Source organism: Oncorhynchus gorbuscha, linkage group LG21 (assembly GCF_021184085.1).
Source record: "Oncorhynchus gorbuscha isolate QuinsamMale2020 ecotype Even-year linkage group LG21, OgorEven_v1.0, whole genome shotgun sequence".
Classification (NCBI taxonomy): Eukaryota; Metazoa; Chordata; class Actinopteri; order Salmoniformes; family Salmonidae; genus Oncorhynchus; species Oncorhynchus gorbuscha.
In genome coordinates, this window is record NC_060193.1 from 20,599,965 (window position 1) to 20,626,626 (window position 26,662).

A 26,662-nucleotide genomic window follows, 5' to 3' on the forward strand; every position below is an offset into this window, starting at 1 on the left:
CAAATAGTTTCAGACTTTGCCACACTTACATGGAATTTAGAGGATATGATCGGGGATATGATTTCAAAAGTGTAATTCTCACCATTGCTGCATTTCATTTGAAAGCATAGATCATGTGAGATAAGCGCAATAGCGTAAGCCCAACAGGAAGTTCAGCTCTGACATTCTGGTCTCTTGTAATCTGGGTTAAGTCAAGTCACAACAGGGGTATTTAGCCTACCTTCAGTATATCTTCGCTGTTCACTGCGAAAACCCTGAAATCTACTGAAATGCTGAATGAGATACAGTATATCTTCGCTGTTCACTGCGAAAACCCTGAAATCTACTGAAATGCTGAATGAGATACAGTATATCTTCGCTGTTCACTGCGAAAACCCTGAAATCTACTGAAATGCTGAATGAGATACAGTATATCTTTGCTGTTCACTGCGAAAACCCTGAAATCTACTGAAATGCTGAATGAGATACCGCAGAAACTATCTCAGAAACAAAATAACTTTATTTGAGAAGTGTTGTATTACAGAGGTAGACTGTTCTGTTCCACTCAAGACGCAGGTTTTGAAGAAGATGATAGCTATCAGGATGTTCGCACCACTGTGCACATTTTTTATTCTTGGAGAGATGGGTATGTTTAATTTACTTTTATTATGATGGCATGTTCAGTATACATCTTTTAAACTCAGTCACTTTTAGCAATAGCTTTCATCAGGGAATATAATGATACAATACATTTTTATTTAAACTCAGACACTTTGAGGCATTCCAATCTTGCATGGTTATGTGTATATATAACATAATATATTGGTATAGGATGTTGTCTTTTCTTTTGTTGTACAACAGGAGAATATCAGCTAATGTTGGGGACACAGTGACTTTGCAGCACTTCTATGAAGATGACGTGGCCATGCATTTCTCCTGGTTCAAGCAACCCTTGGGAGAAAAACCTCAGCTCCTCTCAACCATCTATAAGTATGACAAGAGTCCTACATTTTACCATGAGTTCAAGGGTAACCCTCAATTTTCAATGGAATGCGGCCAAGGAATTAATCACCTCAGTATCTCAGACTCAGTATCTCAGCTCGGATTCAGCCACATACTACTTTGAGAGCGCTCACTCAAATGTGTTGGAATTTGGACAATTGTCTATGTAAAAGGTACAGTCCTGAGAAAATTATTTTAATATTCCGTAAAATATTTTTTGAGAAAGTCTGAATTGGTAGACAAAGAGTAGTGATGAGTTAACCTAAGCAAACATAATTTTAGGCGTTTTTATATCAGGTATTATCACATTGTGAAGATTCTCTCATTGAGTAAGAACACTTGAAACAGGAAAGTTGTAGATAGTTAAGACAGATTTACAAACATTTTAAGCCCTCTTTTCAGATTCATGCTCCAACAGCAAGACAGTTGTAGAGCAGTCTGTGTCTGAGTCAGTCCAACCAGGAGACTCTGTGACAATGAACTGTACAATACACACTGAGACTTGTGCAGGAGAACACAGTGTCTATTGGTTCAGACATGGCGCAGGAGAATCCCATCCAGGAATAATTTACAACCCATGGAGACAGTAGTGATCAGTGTGAGAAGAGCCCTGAGGCTGGGTGTCCTACACAGAGCTGTGTCTACAACCTCCCCAAGAGGAACCTCAGCCTCTCTGATGCTGGGACTTACTACTGTGCTGTGGCCTCATGAGGGGAGATATTTTTGGGAACGGGACCAACCTGGACATTCAAGATAAATCTCTTATGCGCTTTTGTACAAATTACATAAACATTACATTTACGTACCCAGTTGATTATTATAAAAGAAAATGTGTTCTCAATGACTTCATTAACATTTGAGTAATTTGCCAGAACTATCCAGAGAACTTAGGGTTAAGTGTCTTGCTTAAGCGCACATTGACAGTTCAGGGATTCAAACCAGTAACCTTTCATTTACTGGCCCAGTGCTCTTAACCACTAGGCTACCATCCACCCTACGTACTGACTTACCTGATCAAATAATTGCAAAATAAAATACATGCTATTACACTATAATAACCTCTACTGTATAATAAAAAACATGTAATTTGTTTCAGTGGGTGATACTCAAGTGGCGACTGAAGTGGATATGAGGATACTCGTCCTCTTCTCCTTCATAAGAACTGGATTTCTCCTCTGCTGTCTGACCATCTACCTCATCAGGAAATAGATGAATTCAATGATTCAGTTTTTCAATCTTTCAGCTGTTACAAATACAAATGTTTCAGTGCTCGTCAGCTTTGGTAACATAACGTAAAGTAAAATGTTCATATTTCAGCCTTTTGACATGCTGAGGATTCAGATATTGCTGTTCAGACTTTCAATAAATAAATTCATCTTTATTGAATAGAAATGCAAAAATGTTTTGCTTTCTTGAGTAAGGCACATCGAAAATGCAGGTGTTTCAGCCTAGCTCAGTGCTTTGTCATGATGTTGGCCTGTGGGTAAGGTTTATGACCCCCCCCATAAATACCTTTCTCCCCTCTCTCTTGACTACTAAGGACTTGAATAGCTTTTGTTAAACATAGAGAGTCTGGGAACATCAAACGGTGGGGGGAAAGGAACCATATTTCGGTAATCCAACCAGTGGAAAATATGTGTTGGTACTTAATGAATATGATGTTAGTTCGGTTGTCATCTGAGACATTATGACTGATGTCAGGACGACATAAACGGTATCTGGGAAAGTCTACATATTCTAGTTATCAGATTCACATGGAATAGTTGTGCAATTTAAATGTTTAAATATGAAACTATTTGTGAAAAGATTAAATATAATTTTAGCTTTCAAATTAGAGAATTGGGTTTTCATAAGGTTAGAGCTCTGCTCAATCAGTGGCCCGCCCTTGTGAAGAGACATGGGTTATAAACTATGAAACACACCCTTCTCTCCCTCCACTATATAAGCCCTTGATGAAAATGTAACCTCCTGTTCCGAGGACGTGAGGACGACCATCCCACGTTAAAAGGACTAACATGTCAACTACAGAACTAAGCCAACCTCAGCGTGAGCTTTAGTTGTGAATGGTATGAACTTTGAACTCTTATTCACTACAGAAGTGATACCTCCTTGCCGTTGAGTTAGCAGTGGCCGCTGTAAACGTGGGCTAGGAAAGGATGGACGATGGATCCAGTTTAACACACAATGATGATACTACAACGTATCCCATTTACCACCAGAGACATTGTTCCGAGGACAGCAAGATCTCTGTTGGGCAACATGGCCAGCATCTACAACCAACCTACCAAAGCTCAGCTCAGAGTAAATATTTATTGCATTTCCCTTTTTCAAATGGGCGGTTATATAGAATGCATAAGATTCTGTATTTACGATAGTACAGCTTCTCCCTATGTTCCTCAGTCTTCCCGCTCTTTCACTCAAACCCAACCCCATTTTCTTTGTTTAACCAGCCGTTATGTCGGCTCCGTCCACCAGGGACGTTTTCTGTATGACATCATTTGCATTCGGTGTATATGTAATTCTGTGTGATTAGTTAGGTATTTAGTAAATAAATAATTAAACCCAAGCCAAGGATGTACAACCTTCAGGTGAGACTGAAATAAGGTGACAATTAATATTGACTGCTATTGATGTAAAATATTACTAGGTCTTTAAGAGTTTATACGGAAGATAACAGCTCTATAAACACTCTTTTGTGGTGCCCCAACTTTCTAGATAATTACAATTACATGATTAGCTCAATCAGGTAATATTAATTAGAGAGAAATGATTTTATAGAATAGCATGTCATATCACTTAATCCGGCATAGCCAAAATACGGAGCATAGGGTTTGGCATTGTCCTCTAGTTGCGCTGTGATCGGCTCAGTGTTCTGTCACTCATGGGGACACTATGTCACTGCAAAATCTACAGGGAGAGCTCGGAGATTCAAGACCCTTGGGTGCTGCCATAGAGTTACATTATAATTGCCCATCCAAGAAGTCTCAAGGTCATTGGCCACATAAAATGACATAAAATATCATTATATGTACTCTAACTTTGATTGGACTGATCATGTCAACATCTCACTCTCAAAATTTTAGCTAGCAAGCAGACCGTCATCATCATGAATCAAGTCGACAATCTATTGGCACATCCTTGTCATATGATGAGAAATTAAGAAGAGAAATTATAGATAAAACATATTGGTGCTCATCGTCCATTGGACATAAACATTACACAAGAATTTGGAAATCGCAAATTCAACAATGAGTGGTTTGGTAGGAATCATTGTCTCACTGCAAGCATTGCAAAAGCAATCACTAGCCTGCTATTTATTGCAGTGGCTTTGTGGTCCCAAGTCTGGGTTTAACGGTCTCTTTTACAAGTTTAAAAGGATAAACATTCAACATAGGCCATGCTGTCAATCAAGCATGACTTCTGCTGTGTTCGAAACAACCTGAAACTTGGAACTGGGAAATCTCAGACTTCAGTGAGTTCAAGACAACTGGGAAATCTGAATAAAAAAATGAGCTCCGACTGGGAAAATACGCTTTGAAAATACGTCATCCAACTCTGAATTTTATATTACAGTACAGAAGGTCATGGGAAATATTTGTAAATGTAGATCTGTCCCTAATTGTGACCAACCACCTCAATTTGGTCTTATGTTGCAAAATTTGAAATAGTGTTTTATTACATTGGATAAAAGTATAAAATACTCACAGCTACAAAATTGTAAATCATACACTGCAGTTGAGGAACAATGGGAAAGTAAATGTCCTTTGAAAGTTGATAAACTTGTAACTCCACTTTTGAGAAAATCACTGTTTTGGTACACCTACTGGAGAGCTCTCATTTGTCTACATCTATTCAGTATAGTTGACACTTCAAAGCCATGTTGTTCTTCACATGACCATCTCTGGTAAACACACTGTCACGCCCTGATCTTAGTATTCTGTGTTTTCTTTATTATTTTGGTTAGGCCAGGGTGTGACATGGGTGATTTATGTGGTTTGTTTTGTCTAGGGGTTTTGTAGTTTATGGGATTGTGTTTAGTTAAGTATTCTAGGTAAGTCTATGGTTGCCTGGAGTGGTTCTCAATCAGAGGCAGGTGGTTATCGTTGTCTCTGATTGGGAACCATATTTAGGCAGCCATATTCTTTAGGTTTCTTTCGGGTTGTTCCTGTCTCTGTGTTTAGCACCAGTTAGCACGTTTTCTTATTTTGTATTATACATTGTTCAAGTTATCATCTTTATTAAAGATGTTTATAAATAACCACGCTGCGTTTTGGTCCGCCTCTCTTTCACCAGAAGAAAACCGTTCCACACACTCTATATCAAATAAAATCTAAGTTTATTTGTCACCTGCACAGGATACAGATGTTGTACACGTACAGTGAAATAGTTACTTGCATATTTGTAGCAATATCAAAAATTATTAGATGATACTTCGAAATTGATGGGTCATGTGAAATAAATGCTATAACCACCCTCAGGCACATCTAGCTAAGTGGATGAGTCACTATTGTCGAGATGTGTACACATGTCAGCAGGTGAGGCAGGTAACCTTGTGGTTTGAGCGTTGGGCCAGTAACCGAAAGGTTGGTGGATCGAATCCCAGAGCTGACAAGGTATAAACCTGTCATTTTTCCCCTGAACAAGGCAGTTAACCCACTGTTTCTAGGCCGTCATTGTAAATAAGAATTTGTTCTTAACTGACTTGCCTAGTTAAATGAAGGTTAATAGAAATTCACGACATACATTAAATGGTAATAATCACCATCAGACACAACTAGCTAACTTAACTTCTTGGATATAGGGGGCGCTCGTTTAATTTATGGATAAAAAAACGTTCCCATTTTAAACAAGATATTTTGTCACGAAAAGATGCTTGACTATGTATATGATTGACAGTGTTGGAAAGAAAACACTCTGACGTTTCCAAAACTGCAAAGATATTATCTGTGAGTGCCACAGAACTGATGCTACAGGCGAAACCAAGATGAAACTTCAAACAGGAAATGAGCAGAATTTGAGGCTCTGTTTTCCATTGTCTCCTTATATGGCTGTGAATGTGCCCTGAACGAGCCTACGCTTTCTGCCGTTTGCCCAAGGTGTCTGCAGCATTGTGACGTATTTGTAGGCATATCATTGGAAGATTGGCCATAAGAGACTACATTTACCAGGTGTCCGCCCGGTGTCCTTTGTCGAAATTGGTGCGTAATCTCCAAGCTGCACGCATTCATCCATGTGATTCAGGGGAGAGAGGAGACTTCCACGAACGATATATCATCGAAGAGATATGTGAAAAACACCTTGAGGATTGATTCTAAACAACGTTTACCATGTTTCAGTCGATATTATGGAGTTAATTTTGAAAAATGTTTGGCGTTTTGATGACTGAATTTTCGTTTTTTTTTTGGTAGCCAAATGTGATGTACAAAATGGAGTGATTTCTCCTACACAAATAATCTTTTTGGACAAACTGAACATTTGCTATCTAACTGAGAGTCTCTTCATTGAAAACATCCGAAGTTCTTCAAAGGTAAATTATTTTATTTGAATGCTTTTAGTTTTTTTTGTGAAAATGTTGCCCGCTCAATGCTAACGCTAAATGCTATGCTAGCTATCAATACTGTTACACAAATGCTTGTTTTGCTATGGTTGAAAAGCATATTTTGAAAATCTGAGATGAGTGTTGTTAACAAAAGGCTAAGCTAGAGAGCTAGCATATTTATTTCATTTCATTTGCGATTTTCATGAATAGTTAACGTTGTGTAATGCTAATGAGCTGCGGGGATAACTACACTCCTGGATACAGGTTTTTTCGTAGCTAAACGTGATGAACAAAACGGAGCGATTTGTCCTAAACAAATAATCTTTTTGGAAAAACTGAACATTTGCTACCTGAGAGTCTCCTCATTGAAAACATCTGAAGTTCTTCAAAGGTAAATTATTTTATTTGAATGCTTTGCTTGTTTTTGTGAAAATGTTGCATGCTGAAAGCTACGCTAAATGCTACGCTAGCTATCAATAATCTTACACAAATGCTTGTTTTGCTATGGTTGAAAAGCATATTTTGAAAATCTGAGATGACAGTGTTGTTAACAAAAGGCTAAGCTTGAGAGCTAGCATATTTATTTCATTTAATTTGCGATTTTCATGAATAGTTAACGTTGCGTTATGGTAATGAGCTTGAGGCTGTATTCACGATCCCGGATCCGGGATGGCTAGAATCAAGAGGTTAATGGGTCATGTAATCATCTTGCAAAGTAGGGTCTTTTGATTAGACATGTAAATAGTTAGCTAGCTTAACCTGTTAGTCCTACCCACACCGTATTCGGTAGCGTAATCATAGCCTCAAGCTCATTACCATAACGCAACGTTAGCGATTTCTAAAAATCACAAATGAAATGAAATAAATATGCCTATCCTCAAGCTTATCCTTTTCTTAACAATCCTGTCGTCTCAGATTTTCAAAATATGCTTTAGAACCAGAGAAAATCAATAATTTGTGTAAGAGTGGTGATAGCTAGCTTAGCATTTAGCGTTAGCATTTAGCACGCAACATATTCACAAAAACAGCAAAGGGATCAAATAAAATAATTTACCTTTGAAGAACTTTAGATGTTTCAATGAGGAGACTCCAGTTACATAGCAGATGTCCAGTTTTTCCTGAAAGATGCTTGTGTAGGACACAACGTTCCGTTTTGTTACTATGCATTTGGCTACCGAAACTAACCGAAAATTCAGTCACCTACACGTCAAACTTTTTCCGAATTAACTCCATAATATCGACTGAAACATGGAAAACGTTGTTTGAATCCATCCTCAAGGTGTTTTGTCATATATCTCTTCATTGAAATGCCATTCCTGGAAGCCTGCATTGTTCTCAGATTCGGATGGAAAAATACTGGTACCTGACTTTTGCGCACCAATTTCCACACAGACACCGTGCGGGACCCCTGGTAAATGTAGTCTCTTATGGTCAATCTTCCAATGATATGCCTACAAATACGTCACAATGCTGCAGACACCTTGGGGAAACGATAGGAAGTGTCCGTTCATTCCTGTCGCATTCACAGCCATATAAGGCGATCATGGAAAACGTGCCATCAGAAATCCTGTTGATTTCCTGGTCGCTCAAACATCTTGGTTTTGCCTGTAGGTTTTGTTCTAAGGCACTCACAGTGAAAATCTTTGCAGTTCTGGAAACGTCACAGTGTCTTCTTTCCAAAACTATCAATTCCAAGCATAGTCGAGCATCTTTTCGTGTCAAAATATTGCGCTAAAAACGGGCACGTCTTTTTATCCAAAAATGAAATACTGCCCCTATAGGACTAACCGGTTAACAATGAACCATAATCCCAACCCATACCGTAGCAATACAAATACATTGTCATTGCTAGCCACCATACATGGAATGCTATAGTATGAATCTGCAGGCAGCTAAAGCTGACCAACTAGGTTCAATGTTAGCTAGCTAGCTAACATTAGGCTATAACTAGAAACGCAAATGGGTTTCTGAAAATCAAATAATATTACTACACAGATCATACACATAACGTTAGCTAGCGATCCAGCAAGCTAACGTTCACTAGCTTTAATTTGCAGTGAAAATGTATTTTATGATAACATTAGAAATGTATAATATCTGGAATTGTAGCTAGACTGGATGAACCCTTCACGGCAGACTGGAACCCCTTTAACTCCATTTTGTTTGTACAGCTTGCTTGGCCCGCGTTGTGTCAAGTCACTCTGGTCCACACTGAACGTGTCCACAAAGTAGTCCATCAGAACTTTTCCCCAGTGATCTTTGTCGATAGCGCCTGCTAAATTCAGGTCAGCAATGTTATTGAGAGCAGTAGCAACACTTTTGCTGTTCTCCTTGGCTAACATTATATCTTTCAAAAAGTCTGTGGTAGCTAGGATTATGTACACATACTGAACAGCTCATGTTATGGACAGAAGCATGCTACATGACAGACCAATCTGAACTCATCTCAACATTGATACCATTTAGACATCCTGCTGAAAACCACATAGAGACATAGATACACAGAGAGCAGGTATGAGGGACCTGTCTGCACAAACTTAGCTACACTTTATAGTAATTTAGTTGATGTTAGTAGTAATGATCCAGTGATGATGACTACCTAGACTGTTTGATGCATGTGAGTCTATGATTCTGAAATAGATTTATAACATGATACAGATGTCTAATAGGCATGTAATAAATTACCTCGTTAAAGATTCTTAACTGAACATTGTCTTTATTGGGCCTTTGTTGACAGCTATTATGACGACACACATGATATATCACAGGAAAGTACACTTTCAATGATTCTGAGTGAAAAATGTTAACATTTTGCCAATTCTAAAAGTTCCTGCCAACTCTACTGTTCAGGTAGTTATGGGGACATCCATGTACCTTATTGAAAGAGAAATTAAGTGCAGTACTTCAACCTGCACATATGCATATTCACTTGTTGTATTGTTTGTGAAAATGTCTCAGTTACAATGTGTACATTGTCATAATCAGATAAAATTTTCAACAATTTCAACTCTCTTCAAAACATACTCAGCTAAAAAGTACATTTTTAGTTCAGGCTTTTCTTATGAAGAAAGTGAGTTGTGCTCTTAGTGACATGGATGTTTGTGGTTTTGATTCACTGAGGTGTGTGAAGACAGTGTGTGGTGAGGACTGATGGTCATTGCTGGGGGTTAGAGATGGGTTAAGCTGAGTGGAAAATCCATTTTGGGCCGTCAGAACACCACAGAGATCTGATACAGGATACAGTTTAAAAAGAAGACAACTGAAAGTGTTGGTCAGTACAATGTACTCTATGCATGCTATTATAAACATCATGTAATCAGGATGCAGTGTACCTGCAAACTTCCCAGTTTAACTTGAAGAATATGAGTGCAAATCAAACAATACATCAACATTACAGTGAATTAATGTTTTACTTGATCTAAAATGTACCACAGTACCACAACAGTACTGTGAGTTTGACATAATACAGAATACAAGCAATTCTAGCACAATCTTAATAATAAAAACACCTTCTGTAGCTCAGTTGGTAGAGCATGGCGCTTTTAACGCCAGGGTAGTGGGTTCGATCCCCAGGACCACCCATACGTAGAATGTATGAACACATGACTGTAAGTCGCTTTGGATAAAAGTGTCTGCTAAATGGCATATATTATTATTATTATTATAAAAAGCAACGCAAGTCTTAATTAAAGGAGGTAAATCTATGTTTCAATCCATGTTTTGGCACCTCACCACTCGGGAGTCCCTACTTGAGTAATTTTTATTAAGGTATCTTTACTTTTACTCAAGTATGACAATTGGGTTTGGCTGGCAATTGGGTTTGGTGAGGCTGGCTTCTGGTTTAAATGGGCATTGTTTCGAGAAGCAGTGCCGCTTGGTTGGGTTGTGTTTCGGAGGATGCATGGCTCTCGACCTTTACCTCTCCTGAGTCTGTATGGGAGTTGCAGTGATGAGACAAGACTATAACTACCAATTGGATAAAATAATTAATGATTGAAGTGAAAGTCACCCAATAAAATACTACTTGAGTAAAAGTCTACAAATATTTAGTTTGAAATATACTTAAGTATAAAAAGTAAAAGTACAAATAATTTCAAATTCTGCATATTAACTTCTTGACGCACCCATCCCGTTAGCGGAATTGCAGAGCGCCAAATTCAAATTAAATTACTAAAAATATTTAATTTTCATGAAATCACAAGTGCAATATAGCAAAACACAGCTTAGCTTGTTGTTAATCCACCGGCATGTCAGATTTAAAAAAAAACATTTTAGACGAAAGCATACCAAGCATTTATGTAAGGTCACGATGGGGCAGACGAAAATTCCAACTTGTATCCGTAAAATTCGTAGAAACATGTCAAACATTTTTTATAATCAATCCTCAGGTTGTTTTTACAATATATAATCGCTAATATTTCAACCGGACTGTAGCTTCTTCAATAGGAGAGAGAGAGATAATGTCTGCTCCACTCTGTTGGCGCATGCAAAACACTGCTGGCACCCAGCCATCCACTGACTCGATGGGATCTTTCTTGCAAATTTTTCAGAATAAAAGCCTGAAACTATGTCTGAAGACTGTTGACACCATGTTGAAGCCATAGGAAAAGGAATCTGGTTGATATCCCTTTAAATGGAGGGAAGGCATGCAATGGAACAGAGAGCTTTCAGGAAAAACAGCACTTCCTAGTTGGATTTTCCTCAGGTTTACGCCTGCAATATCAGTTCTGTTATACGCACAGACAATATTTTGACAGTTTTTGAAACTTTAGAGTGTTTTCTATCCTAATCCTAATTATATGCATATTTTAGATTCTGGGCCTGAGAAATAGGCAGTTTAATTTGGGTACGTTTTTCATCCAAACATCAAAATACTGCCCCCTACACTCAACAAGTTAAGCAAACCAGATGGTGCCATTTTCTTGTTTTTTATTTATTTACGGGAATTCATGGGCACACTCCAAAACTCAGACATAAGCATGTATGTTTAGTGAGTCCACCAGATCATGGGCAATATGGATGACCAGGGTTGTTCTACTGATAAGCGCATGAATTGGACCCTTTCCTCGTCCTGCTAAGCATTCAGAATGTAACAAGTACTTTTAGGTGTCAGGGAAAAAAGTAAAAAGTACATAATTTTCTTTAGGAATTTAGTGAAGTAAAAGTAAAAGTTGACAAAAATATAAATAGTAAAGTAAGGTACAGATACCCCCAAAATCTACTTAAGTAGTACTTTAAAGTATTTTTACTTAAGTACTTTACACCACTGACTGTGGAGCTATGAGGATGAAACAGACTCACTCAATTCAGACTCTATTATTAGGCCTAACTACAGCTCATACTGTCTGCAATACTATGTACTCCAGCTGGCCAACAGAGGGCATGTCCACCCAAAGTAAGAGACACAACACAAGAAGAGTCAGTGGATCCTTCACTTAATGTTTTTCTTGCCATTGTGGTCCATGGGAGTCGTACAGTAGTTAGGACCTGGTTGGCCACATGTTATGACACTGTCATCCTCTAGGGCCTCTATGACTTCCACACAGTCACTTCATAACACAGAGAAACAGAAAACATGTCAATAGTTTACTTAACCAACAATACCTCATACACTATTTATTATGTAATGTATTGACAGATAAAACTCCTCCCGTCATATAATTAGAAGGAGGTTCTTTCTTCTTGGCCCAGATGATGATGATACTTTACATCACACTTCAGACCATGGCTTGTGTTTAACGACGGACTTCAGATCTCTAGGTCAATTAACTAATACATAGTTAATTTCTGTGTTTTTACACAGATTTCTGTAGAATATATATAGATAACTTGCTGCCTCATTAAAATAGTTATATTTTTGCTAAAAAAGGACAACATGAAGAGCAAAAAATGGTCATACAACTGACGGACACCACTGAGACGTCCTGCTGAAACCACACAAAGAGAGACAGAGAGAGACAGAGAGAGAAAGACAAAAATGGTCCTGTGCAGAAGGCCGATAGGCCTTACCAAGAGTAGATAGCTACAACCTTGTGTATTGTTCATAGCAGACCGCAGAATACATGTAAACATGTTGCTGAGTATGTGAGGGGGTGTTTGACATGCAATCAGTAGGCCTATGTCTACTGATATATATATATGTCTTAAAGATAAAACAAAGAAGTAAACCTCCTACACCACAACTGCATTGTATTTTCTGTAACATGATGCAAGGGACTTCCTGACTCCACATAAATGAAGACACTGACCTTTACACTGTAAGCACTGTGTTTAGAGGCCAGTGTTGCACACAGGGGTGTGAACAGTACTCTGGCCTTGAGATGGAAAGTAGTGCAGAGTGTTGGTGCAGGTCAGTCTTCCTGTGTTAAAAGTCTATGAAAGTTAGTTTCCAATGGTGGAAAGTCACTGTAACATCCTCCACTATGACCACAGAGGTGTGTGAACAGAATGCATTGAGTTCAACTTGTTGACATTAATTTGGTTTAACAGTTGGAAATGCTTTATTTTTCTTTACACATGCAAATCAAATGTAAAATGATTTTGACACAGAAGCAATGCATTCAATTATTTGTACTTTGTGTTACACTTAAAATAGCTATCATCACATTATACTGAAGCATTCATATAGAGATAGTTATTAAAGAGGTATCTTGCATACAATGACAACTGTTTCATTCATCCAGTTCTACTTTCTGATCCCAGAGTACACCGTCTCTTCCTCTATGTTGCTTCTCTGTCTTCTAAACCTGTTGTTCTTGCTGCTCAGATTCAGAGCTACATAATGGAGACTGTCTGCATCTTGGGCCTGTGAGAAACAGAACTGTATTTTTAACATTAAATGTAATAATTTTCTCCTGAGACATGTCTGAACCAATAGACACTGTGTTCCCCTGCACAGGTCTCAGTGTGTATTTTACAGTTCAGAGTCACAGCGTCTCCTGGCTGGACCGTCTCAGACACAGATTGCTGGAGCACAGTCATGTTTCTGAAATGGACAAGAAGGTCTATTAACCCATTGAATTTCTAGAATATCACGGAAGCAAGTGTTCTAACTGATGAATTGTTAAATTAAAATCTCATCTGGTTAAGAAAATACCTCATATTTACACCATAAATCTTCTAATAATTGACATGAACGACTGCTCATTCGAAAAGAAATGGCAATTTACACTACAGTTCAAAAGTTTGGGGCCACTTAGAGATGTCCTTGTTTTTGAAATAAAAGCACATTTTTGGTTCATTAAAATAACATCAAATTGAACAGAAATACAGTGTACACATGGTTAATGTTGTAAATGACTATTGTAGCTGGAAATGGTAGATTTTTTTTATGGAATGTACATAGGCGTACAGAGGCCCATTATCAGCAACCATCGCTCCTGTGTTTCAATGGCACGTTGTGTTAGCTAATCCAAGTTGATCATTTTAAAAGGCTAATTGATCATTAGAAACCCCTTTTGAAATTATGCTTAGCACAGCTGAAAACTGTTGTTCTAATTTTGAAAAATGGCCTTCTTTAGACTAGTTGAGTATCTGGAGCATCAGCTTTTGTGGATTCGATTACAGGCTCAAAATAGCCTGTAATCCTCCAACAAAAGGACAATGACCTAAAGCACAGCTCCAAACTATGCAATAACTATTGAGGGAAGAAGCAGTCAGCTTGTATTCTGTCTATAATGGAGTGGCCAGCACAGTTACTGGATCTGTCGCAGTAGGGGATTTTGCTATAGGACCGCTAAGGTACCCCGTCGAGAGTGATACAAGTCGTCTCACTCAAGTTCTTATGTCACCCGGCTAACAGGTGACTCACAGGCCCGCCGGACTGACCTGGTTATGTATCCTGCCCTTTATTCGGAGATTAGCCCTGTGTGATGCCGTTAGGCTTTCGGGATCTTAGATAATATTAATTAAACTTAGAGTACCTCTTGTTTTACTTTCAATTTCACTTTTTATACTTCTTATATCTAGACTCACGTATACTAACACTTGGGTACGATTTACTGTCTATGTCCGTCGACTAATCCTGCTTGAGTATTAATTTAGAGTATTACTATACTACAATAAAATGATTATTCTGTCCAAACCGTTATATTGTCTTTAGTGTAGAAACTAGACTTGTCCCCCCAACTCAGGAGTGTCAGAGGCGTTCTCTCCCTTAGGGTTTTGGGTCTAGTTTCTATTTTTTATTCAATGTTTACAGTTTACACAGTTGTACACGTTATTACAGTTTCTTTTTTGGTTCTTAATCCATAACATCAAAAATCATCAAAACACTTACTACTATTAATGCCTTATTACAACAAGCGGTTAATTACCTTAGCGTAGGTTGACCTGGTTGGTTCCCAAAGAGTATGTTCTTCCACTCACAATTTCTCTAGAGGTTTATCCAATCACTCAGTATCTGTTTCTCCTACTAGAAGTTGTACTAAGATTTACTGATTAGTGAAGAGAACGGTTCGAGATCAAGACCCTTTGTATCACCACTGATGCTATTTATCGACTCCGGTTAGGGGGTGGATGTATTAAGCAATAGGAGTGTAGAGCAGGGGTGTCAAAGTCAAATGGACGGATTGCCAAATAAAAAATTTAGCTACAAGCCGAGGGCCGGACTGTTCGAATGTTCATTGAAAATTTTTTAAATGACGCATATAGTCTAGTGAACCTAATTGAACCTACTGAAAACCTAACAAATATATTCCAATATGATCAGATAAATAAAGCAATATTTTCTTATGGCTCTGTCAGTAATCTTTAATTTTCAACAGACACAAAAGACAAATTTCCTTTATATAAAAATCCCCATAACATGAACATTAAATGAAAGAAACCGGTATTCAAGGCACCATCAGTAGCCTATATTTTCTATTTTAGCAAAAGTGGGCTAAATTTACTTCAAAGAAAAAAACAATAATAGCAATTTTCTATCATCCACTCAACTGAAATATTTTAAAAATATAATTGGATTGAAATACAATAAAATAAAGTGCAAAAATCTATTAATCAAAAACAACACTTTGTTTAAGGAGAAGTAACATGCAGTGAAAACAAATATTAAACTTTAACTTTTAAACTTGAACTGAGTAAAAACTCTAAATATGTGATTGCACAGTAATGTTCACTTGTTTGAGGTTGAGGGTGATACTTGGTGGTGTCCCATCTTTTCCACAAGTTCATCAATGTTCGGGGTAAGGCTCTGAGCTGAGGAAATCCTCAGAATTGAGTGGAGGTGTTCAGCAGTAAGTCGACTTCTGTGTGATGTTTTGTTCAAGTTCATCAAAGAAAACAGTTGTTCACACAGGTATGTGCTGCCAAACATAGACAACGTTTGAGCAGCCTGGATGCGCAGCTGGGGCATTGTGTCGGGGGAGGAAACGGGCGAACTCCGCAGCACCCACTGCCGCATATTTTGCCCTCAGTGCATCATTGCATTGGAGGTCAATCAACTCCATTTGGAGGTTTGGTGGTGAGCTTTCCACGTCAACAGCAAATGGGTTACCGAGCAGTTCCAACCTGCTTTTCTGTGCTTCAAAGTCAGCAAATCGGCGTCGAAAGTCAGCGGCAAGCATACCTATTTTATCAGCCAACTGTGCGCTCGGGAACGCACTGGTAGAGAGCTTCTCTTTCATGGTCTGGCAGCTGGGAAAGTGGCTCAAATTTTCTTTCCGCATCTGCGTCTCCCACAGAGTCAGTTTGGTTTTAAATGCCTTCACTGTACTGTACATATCAGAGATGACACGATCCCGACCCTGCAGCTGCAAGTTCATTGCATTCAGATGACTCGTAATGTCACACAGAAAAGCCATTTCACACAGAAACATTTCGTCTCGGAGTTGTGTTGTGTCTTTCCCTTTGCTGTCCAAGAACAGACAAATCTCCTCACGAAGCTCGAAACATCTTTGAAGCACCTTTCCCTGGCTTAGCCATCGCACCTCTGTGTGATAAGGCAAATCACCATGCTCCGTTTCTAACTCCGTCAGAAATGCCTTGAACTGGCGGTGATTCAAACCTTTGGCTCTGATAAAGTTAACTGTGCGCGTGATGATGCTCATTACATGCTCCATTTTCAAGGCTTTACCGCACAACGCTTCCTGGTGTATGATACAATGATAAGCTGTCAGCTCACCTGTCGCGTTTTCCTCTTGCATCTTTTCCCGTATCTTCCCCACCAGTCCGCTCCTGTGTCCACACATCGCAGGTGCTCCGTCGGTTGTCAAACCCACGAGTTTTTCCCAAGGCAGCTCCATCTCATTTACACATCTTGACACCTCTTCATACAAATCATGCCCCGTAGTTGTGCCATGCATAGGACGTAAAGCCAAAAACTCCTCTGTCACGCTTAGGCTGGAGTCCACTCCGCGGATGAAAATTGACAACTGGGCAATGTCAGAAATGTCGGTGCTCTCATCCACAGCCAAGGAATATGCAATGAAATCTTTTCCCTTTTTCACAAGCTGCTCTTTTAGATTGATGGACAACTGGTCTACTCTCTCGGCAATGGTGTTTCTGCTCAGACTCACATTTAAAAAGAGTTGCCTTTTTTCTGGGCAAACTTCGTCACAAACTTTAATCATGCAGTTTTTGATGAAATCCCCCTCCGTAAATGGCCGGGCTGATTTAGCGATCTCTTCTGCCAAAATAAAACTGGCCTTGACAGCAGCCTCCTTGTGATTTGGCTTTTTGAACAGAGCCTGTCGAGATTTGAGGCCTCGTTTTAATTCCTCTGCCTTTTGTAGCCTTTGTTCCATGTCCATATTCTTGTTTTTGTCCGCGTGTTTCGTTTCATAATGTCGTCTCAGATTATACTCTTTCAGTACCGCCACACTTTCTCCACACAGAAGACACACAGGTTTTCCAGCTACCTCCGTGAACAAATACTCCGACTCCCACCTTGTTTGAAACCCCCGGTTCTCAGTGTCCACCTTCCGTTTTGCCATTTTTGATGGGTATCTGAAAGTTAATTTTACTGTGATGCTGACAACTGCTGTGCCAATAAATATTGAAATGAAGCAGCCTACTGCTCGGTGCGTCACCGTTGCATTGTGGGAAATGTAGTATTGGTGCGTGTAAAAGATCTGCGGGCTGCCGGCTTGCTGCGGTCTGCGGGCCGGTTCTAATAATAAATCAAGATCATCCCAGGGGCCGTAAAAAACCTTCTCGCGGGCCGGATGTGGCCCGCGGGCCTTGACTCTGACATATGTGGTGTAGAGGGTAGTTGTCTCAGTATGTCTCATTCAAAAGTCAGAAGTCAAGAGATACAATTGTTCTAGAGTATGAAAGTCAGATATGACCTTTTAGGTTGATGATAGTTGAAGTATCACGAGCTGTCTGTCAGTGATAAGTCAAGTAGCACTATCATGCCTTTCCATTGAAAGCATGCTTTCTATATACTATTTTTTCAGGACCAAGTCAACCCATGCTCCGAATGAAAACAAGACTCCCTAAATTTTATCAGCATATCGATTGCGCAACCAGGGGTGGTAAAACCTTGGATCATTGTTACTCTAACTTCCGCGACGCATATAAGGCCCTGCCCCGCCCCCCTTTCGGAAAAGCTGACCACGACTCCATTTTGCTGATCCCTGCCTACAGGCAGAAATTAAAACAAGAGGCTCCCACGCTGAGGTCTGTCCAACGCTGGTCAGACCAAGCTGACTCCACACTCCAAGACTGCTTCCATCACGTGGACTGGGATATGTTTCGTATTGCGTCAGATGGGAATATTGACGAATACGCTGATTCGGTGTGCGAGTTCATTAGAACGTGCGTCGAAGATGTCGTTCCCATAGCAACGATAAAAACATTCCCTAACCAGAAACCGTGGATTGATGGCAGCATTTGCGTGAAACTGAAAGCGCGAACCACTGCTTTTAATCAGGGCAAGGTGTCTGGCAACATGACTGAATACAAACAGTGCAGCTATTCCCTCCATAAGGCTATCAAACAAGCTAAGCGTCAGTACAGAGACAAAGTGGAATCTCAATTCAATGGCTCAGACACAAGAGGCATGTGGCAGGGTCTACAGTCAATCACGGACTACAAGATGAAATCCAGCCCAGTCACGGACCAGGATGTCTTGCTCCCAGGCAGACTAAATAACTTTTTTGCCCGCTTTGAGGACAATACAGTGCCACTGACACGGCCTGCAACGGAAACATGCGGTCTCTCCTTCACTGCAGCCGAGGTGAGTAAGACATTTAAACGTGTTAACCCTCGCAAGGCTGCCGGCCCAGACGGCATCCCCAGCCGCGCCCTCAGAGCATGCGCAGACCAGCTGGCCGGTGTGTTTACGGACATATTCAATCAATCGCTATACCAGTCTGCTGTTCCCACATGCTTCAAGAGGGCCACCATTGTTCCTGTTCCCAAGAAAGCTAAGGTAACTGAGCTAAACGACTACCGCCCCGTAGCACTCACTTCCGTCATCATGAAGTGCTTTGAGAGACTAGTCAAGGACCATATCACCTCCACCCTACCTGACACCCTAGACCCACTCCAATTTGCTTACCGCCCAAATAGGTCCACAGACGATGCAATCTCAACCACACTGCACACTGCCCTAACCCACCTGGACAAGAGGAATACCTATGTGAGAATGCTGTTCATCGACTACAGCTCGGCATTCAACACCATAGTACCCTCCAAGCTCGTCATCAAGCTCGAGACCCTGGGTCTCGACCCCGCCCTGTGCAACTGGGTACTGGACTTCCTGACGGGCCGCCCCCAGGTGGTGAGGGTAGGCAACAACATCTCCTCCCCGCTGATCCTCAACACGGGGGCCCCACAAGGGTGCGTTCTGAGCCCTCTCCTGTACTCCCTGTTCACCCACGACTGCGTGGCCACGCACGCCTCCAACTCAATCATCAAGTTTGCGGACGACACAACAGTGGTAGGCTTGATTACCAACAACGACGAGACGGCCTACAGGGAGGAGGTGAGGGCCCTCGGAGTGTGGTGTCAGGAAAATAACCTCACACTCAACGTCAACAAAACTAAGGAGATGATTGTGGACTTCAGGAAACAGCAGAGGGAACACCCCCCCGGCATACACATCACAGACAAACTGAATTGGTCCACTCACACTGACAGCGTCGTGAAGAAGGCGCAGCAGCGCCTATTCAACCTCAGGAGGCTGAAGAAATTCGGCTTGTCACCAAAAGCACTCACAAACTTCTACAGATGCACAATCGAGAGCATCCTGGCGGGCTGTATCACCGCCTGGTACAGCAACTGCTCCGCCCTCAACTGTAAGGCTCTCCAGAGGGTAGTGAGGACTGCACAACGCATCACCGGGGGCAAACTACCTGCCCTCCAGGACACCTACACCACCCGTTGTTACAGGAAGGCCATAAAGATCATCAAGGACATCAACCACCCGAACCACTGCCTGTTCACCCCGCTATCATCCAGAAGGCGAGGTCAGTACAGGTGCATCAAAGCTGGGACCGAGAGACTGAAAAACAGCTTCTATCTCAAGGCCATCAGACTGTTAAACAGCCACCACTAACACTGAGTGGCTGCTGCCAACACACTGTCATTGACACTGACCCAACTCCAGCCATTTTAATAATGGGAATTGATGGGAAATGATGTAAATATATCACTAGCCACTTTAAACAATGCTACCTTATGCTAAATGACTTAAATGTAAATGTAATAATGTTACTTACCCTACATTATTCATCTCATATGCATATGTATATACTGTACTCTACATCATCGACTGCATCCTTATGTAACACATGTATCACTAGCCACTTTAACTATGCCACTTTGTTTACTTTGTCTACACACTCATCTCATATGTATATACTGTACTCGATACCATCTACTGTATGCTGCTCTGTACCATCACTCATTCATATATCCTTATGTACATGTTCCTTATCCCCTTACACTGTGTATAAGACAGTAGTTTTGGAATTGTTAGTTAGATTACTTGTTGGTTATCACTGCATTGTCGGAACTAGAAGCACAAGCATTTCGCTACACTCGCATTAACATCTGCTAACCATGTGTATGTGACAAATAAAATTTGATTTGAATTCTATCTTTTTTATCTTTTTTAATCTTTTAAAGCGGCGTATCCTCGCACTGAAGTGCTGCTGTGAAAGCATGCGGTGGCAGTGCTACTAGTTGCAGTGCTTCGGGTGGCTGTGTCTTGAGGTGGCAGTGCTTCGGGTGGCTGTGTTCTGAGGTGGCAGTGCTATTATTAGTTGCAGTGCTTCTGGTGGCTGTGTCTATGCATCATCTAAACCCAAATCTTCCATCAAGTTTACCCAGTCAAACTCTACTTCTGGTTTGACTTTCTCTAGTTTGTTTACTGACTCGCATTCTCCTTCGTCCGGGGGTGGTGCTTGAACCTGAGGTATCTCATCGAACCAGTTGTTCGGCTCCCATGGCGGGGCCAATGGGTGAGGTGTCCTCAAAGCTCTTTTTTGTGCTCTTGCATCAGATCCCAACCCCATTGAGTTGTTGTGGGAGCAGCTTGACCGTATGGTACGTAGAAGTGCCCTTCAAGCAATCCAATTTGTGGGAGGTGCTTCAGGAAGCATATGGTGAAATCCCTTCAGATTACCTCAACAAATTGACAACTAGAATGTCAAAGGTCTGCAAGGCTGTAATTGCTGCAAGTGGAGGATTCTTTGACGAAAGCAAAGTTTGAAGGACACAATTATTATTTCAATTCAAAATCATTATTTATAACCTTGTCAACTTCTTGACTATATTTCCTATTCATTTTGCAACTCATTTCATGTATGTTTTCATGGAAAACAAGGACATTTCTAAGTGACCCCAAACTTTTAAACGGTACTGTACATATTTACGAGTGTGTGCCTTGTTGTCTGTCTCTGTCGTCGCCGGTCCGTCTGCTGGAGAGAGTCGACAGAAAGGTCTCTAGTTGCGTTCCTAGTGGATAAGTCAGGCATACCCATGTTGTCGCATAGAAGAGATGTTTCGGCGGTTGTCGGTATTCTTCGTCCTAGGCTAAGTACATTTCCAGCTGCAAACTGAAAAGTCCTTGTCTAAGATTTGCTCCTTCGTGGAAATGTTTTAGAGTTGAACCATTTCTAGCCTTGTAGCCAACGTTACACACCGTATGGTCTTAGAAATTCAACCATTTGCAACCTTAGTTTACACCATGGTTTGCGTAGTCTGGTGTGAATTGCGTCACGGGGGCTTTTATACTTGGGTAGAAAAGGGGCCGTCTCATCATGTTTGTCCCCACCTGGGCGTGGTTACTGACTGTGCACAAGTTACCATAAAACAACCAATTCTCATTTAGAAGACTAAATCACATTGTTAGCTTTTCAAAAGTATTCTTATACTCATGCATTCATCTTATACAACATTCAGATGTAAACCTGACAGCTGGTAAATGTACACTTTAAAGATAAACGTCTAGTGTTCCTCTGTCATCTAAAGAAGAAGATGTATGTTGTTCCTTGGGAGATTCTCATTCAAATCAAAATCAAATCAAATCAAATTTTATTTGTCACATACACATGGTTAGCAGATGTTAATGCGAGTGTAGCGAAATGCTTGTGCTTCTAGTTCCGACAATGCAGTGATAACCAACAAGTAATCTAACTAACAATTCCAAAACTACTGTCTTATACACAGTGTAAGGGGATAAGGAACATGTACATAAGGATATATGAATGAGTGATGGTACAGAGCAGCATACAGTAGATGGTATCGAGTACAGTGTTTGTGTTGGAGTGTTTGTATTATCAGAAATCTCTCAATAGAGGACTGTGTTCAATCAAGAAACCCTACTCCTGACTCGTTTATTCCACCTTTCCGCTTTAGAGTGACACCAAATTACTTTGTCCGCTCTCAAATATAAAATATGTTTTGATTTGTTTAGCACATTTTAGGTTATTACATGATTCCATATGTGTTATTTCATAGTTTTGATGTCTTCACTATTATTCTACAATGTAGAAAATAGTAAAAATAAAGAAAAAGCCTTGAATGAGTTGGTGTGTCCAAACTTTTGACTGGTACTGTGTATGTGTTCCATTCTGTGTTTAGATCCACACTACCAGACCACGAAGGAATGAATCCTCAAATAAAATAGATTGAAATCATTTGTGATTATGGACGGGACTTAGTATGACAACCATATCTGTATACAATGATACAAAATGGTCTTATTACCAACCACTGATGTTCCACTCTAGCATTTGGTTTGATAGAGAGAATAATAAGATATTTTATTCATAGATTGTACTTTATCATCGTGGATCCCAGAATTTTAAATACTCCGAATTGATCAAATGCATTTCAACAGATCAGTTGGTCAAACATATTTAGTCCAATTTAAAGTGATAACCTTTGAAAAGGGTCTGGTTGACAGTAAATATTCCAAATCGAAATCTGTTCTCACTGTGAGATTTTCCTCACCGTTGTGTTTTTTTTTATTGTAGTGGGCTGAAGGACCTCCTGGAGTGGGTAACTATCGGCTGATATTGGTAGTGGTTCATCTGAAACACTACCACTACCAATCAAAAGATTGCTGAATTTAGGAACTCTTGTGATTGGCAGGAGCAGTGATATAATATACATTAAAGGCAGTGGTTTACCGTAACTTTTGGACCTAGACCTTCAGAGGGGGAAACAGCACCCACACTAACGTTAACAGCAATAACAAACACATTGCTTACACAACCTACTGCATGGTAGCCTAACACCGTCACTATCACCAAAGAGAAAACAGTGACCCATCAAAGGATGTGAGTTTAACAGGCTCGTGATGCTGAAAGGACAGCGACCGTAATACCTACCAGCTCACTCCATGTAGGAGAGTGCACTTTCTGTAAAACACATAGACTGATAGAAAGACAGCAGTCACACACAGCATGATGTTAAAGAATAAGCAGTCCATTCATTGGGACGTAATAAGCCAGTAGGTCTCAATCATAAGAACACAAAAACTAAACCATTAGGCTAAACATTTACCAATCAAAATGTACAACTATTACTTCCCACTGCAAAACATCGTTATCACATTAAGCACACACACTAACCATCTACAGTTGAAATGCAACAATGTTTAAAGAGCATGAACAACTAGTTTCAGAGATGGCTAACAACAGCAAGCGAGCTACAGTAAAATAACTGTTCCTTTCACCAAATTATGATAATTTTAAACAACTTCTTGTTCAAAGTTCATTGTGAAAAAATGACGCTAAAAAATTAGCTTCAACATCATCTTTGATAATACCAACTACAGCAGCCGCCGCACACTAGCCTACAACAAAAACTAGCTATCTTAGACTGTGGGAAAACAACTGCTCGCCACTGCACAGTTAAATGTGCGCCTTCGAGAATGACAAAGGTTACCTACACGGCGAAATGTGATTTGTAGATTCCACTGTCACTTCAAAATTCTGATCTAAAATGGTTGAATGGCAGATACCATCTATTGAGCTTCTGAGGGCCTAGCCATTGGTGAAATCTAGCTAGATTTATCTGCTCAGAGACCACCAAAGACAAATCCTGATTGTATCTTTTTTCTCCTCAGTTTTAACCCTTTCCTTCCAAACACAAACCGATGAGATCAGAATGTCATTGAAAAGAAGAATAGAATAAGACAATAATTGTAATATTATTGAAAAGATGAAATATACATTAAAATGACATTTATATTAAAAATATACAATAATAAATCCTTGGGGCTTCTCATAAGGCGTAGAATGCCATGTCCGTTCCCCACTGCCTAAAGGGGAGTGGGTTATTAAAACAGCAATATCTGTCCTCTTAAAATCAAGTCCAGGCTTTTGCTAAACTTCATTCTTCATCCGAAAAGTGTCATTCTGATCTTCACTGTACTACATTTGAAGCATAGATCATAGAAGATAAACACAACAGTGTCAGCCCAAAAGTAATCTGAGTTAGGTCAGGTTACCACAGGGGCACTTAGTCTACCTTCAGCATATCCTTGCTGCTCACTGTGGAAACCCTGAAATCTTCTGAAATGCCAAACAAGATGCCGCAGAATGCATATCAGAAACAAAATAACCTAATTTAAGAAGTGTTGTTCTACAGAGGTAGACTTTTCCACTCAAGACACAGGTTTTGAAGAAGATAATAGCTGTTAGGATGTTCGCACCACTGTGAACATGTTTTATTCTTGGAGAGATGGATATGTTTTACTAACTTTTATTATGATGGCATGTTCAATAGAACATTTCTATTTTTACTCAGCTACAACAGACTGTGTGTGACTCTGAACTGTAAAAAAACCCACTAAGACCTGTGCAGGAGAACACAGTATAATAATAATAATATATGCCATTTAGCAGACGCTTTTATCCAAAGCGACTTACAGTCATGTGTGCATACATTCTACGTATGGGTGGTCCCGGGAATTGAAGTATCTATTGGTAAAGACATGGCTCAGGAGAATCCCATCCAGGAATAATTTACACCCGAGGAGACTGGAGTGATCAGTGTGAGAAGAGCCCTGTGGCTGGGTCTCCTACACAGAGCTGTGTCTACAACCTCCCCAAGAAGAACCTCAGCCTCTCTGATGCTGGGACTTACTACTGTGCTGTGGCCTCATGTGGGGGATACTGTTCAGGAATGGGACAAAGTTGGAAATTCAAGATAAACCTCCTTTGATCCTTTGTTAAAATGACAATAACACTATATTTACATACACAGGTGGTTATTGAAAATGCAATGTCTCCTCGATGACTTACATTCACATCTTAGTCATTAGTTAGAACTAGACACTCTTATCCAGAACAATTTACAGGAGCAATTAGGGTTAAGACAAGTGCCTTGCTTAAGTGCACATAGACAGATAGTTCACCTAGTCGGTTAGGAGATTCAAACAAGTAACCTTTCTGTTATTGGCCCAATGCTCTTAACCACTAGGCTACCTGGCGTCCTACCTACTGACTTACCTGATCAAATGAAGGCAAAATGAAAATACATGCGATTACACTGTAATAACCTCTACTGTATAATAGAAAACATGGGAGGGGGGGGCGTCTGACCATCTTCTTCATCATCTACCTCACCAGTAAATATATTCATTCAATGATTCAGTTTCTTAATCCTTCAGCTGTTACAAACACAAATGTGGTTTACTGTCTGCTCAAATGTTTCAGTGCTCGTCAGTTTAGGTGACATAATGTAAAAGTAAAATATCCATATGACAGCCTTTGACATGTTGATGATGTAGATATTGCTGACTTTCAATAAATAAACACATTTAAAAAAAAATGCACATTTTTATGCAATACTAACACAATTACACAGTAGACATGATAGGTTAATATAATCAAACAAAACATTTCACAGCTGTTGCTTTATGGGAGCATACACAATGTCACGCCCTGACCTTAGAGAGACTTTTTATTTCTCAATTTGGTCAGGTCGAGGTGTGATTTGGGTGGGCATTCTAGTTGTTCTATTTCTTTGTTGGTCGGGTATGGTTCCCAATCAGAGGCAGCTGTCTATCGTTGTCTCTGATTGGGGATCATACTTAGGCAGCCCTTTTTCCCACCTTTGATTGGGGGAACCTGTTTTTGCATAGTTGCTGTTTAACCCTGCAGAATTTTACGTTCGGTTTTGTATTTTATTGTTTTGTCGGAGTTCAGTATTAAAAATCATGAACACCTTCCATGCTGCGCTTTGGTCCCATTCATCTAACGACGGACGTAACACACAATGTGTCTCAGAAACATCTCCATCCTGGCATCCCTCTTTCACGCTAATATCTGTTTATTGAGAAGCTCAGTGCAGCGTAACTCTCTGTGTCCACTTTCAGATTCTAAAATAATAAGAGAGAGATACATACTTCATCCACAATTATTAAATTACCCCAGCTACCAATATGAAGCAGGAGGATGTAAACCAGTTTAATATCAGGCAAAAAATATATAATTCAGTTACTCACTTGGATTGTGAGTGAAGTGTCCTTGCTCAACCCTAATTTTTGTCTGTTATTTTTAGCACACTACTACACTCTACTCCTGCTCCCTCACTCCGGCTCGAAATTGCCAGTCTACTAACCAACCCACATTGCGCACACCTGGCAGCCATCATTGCGCACACCTGCTGCCCATTATTAAGCACACCTGCTCATAATTTCCTCCTTGATTACTCCCCCTTTATTTAGCCCTCAGT

At 40.1% G+C, this 26,662-nt stretch overlaps 1 pseudogene; it reads left to right on the plus strand.

Annotated features, from left to right (window-relative positions):
• Positions 1-809: 809 nt before the first annotated feature.
• On the plus strand, positions 810-25,147 carry LOC124008921 (annotated as a pseudogene).
• Positions 25,148-26,662: the final 1,515 nt, after the last annotated feature.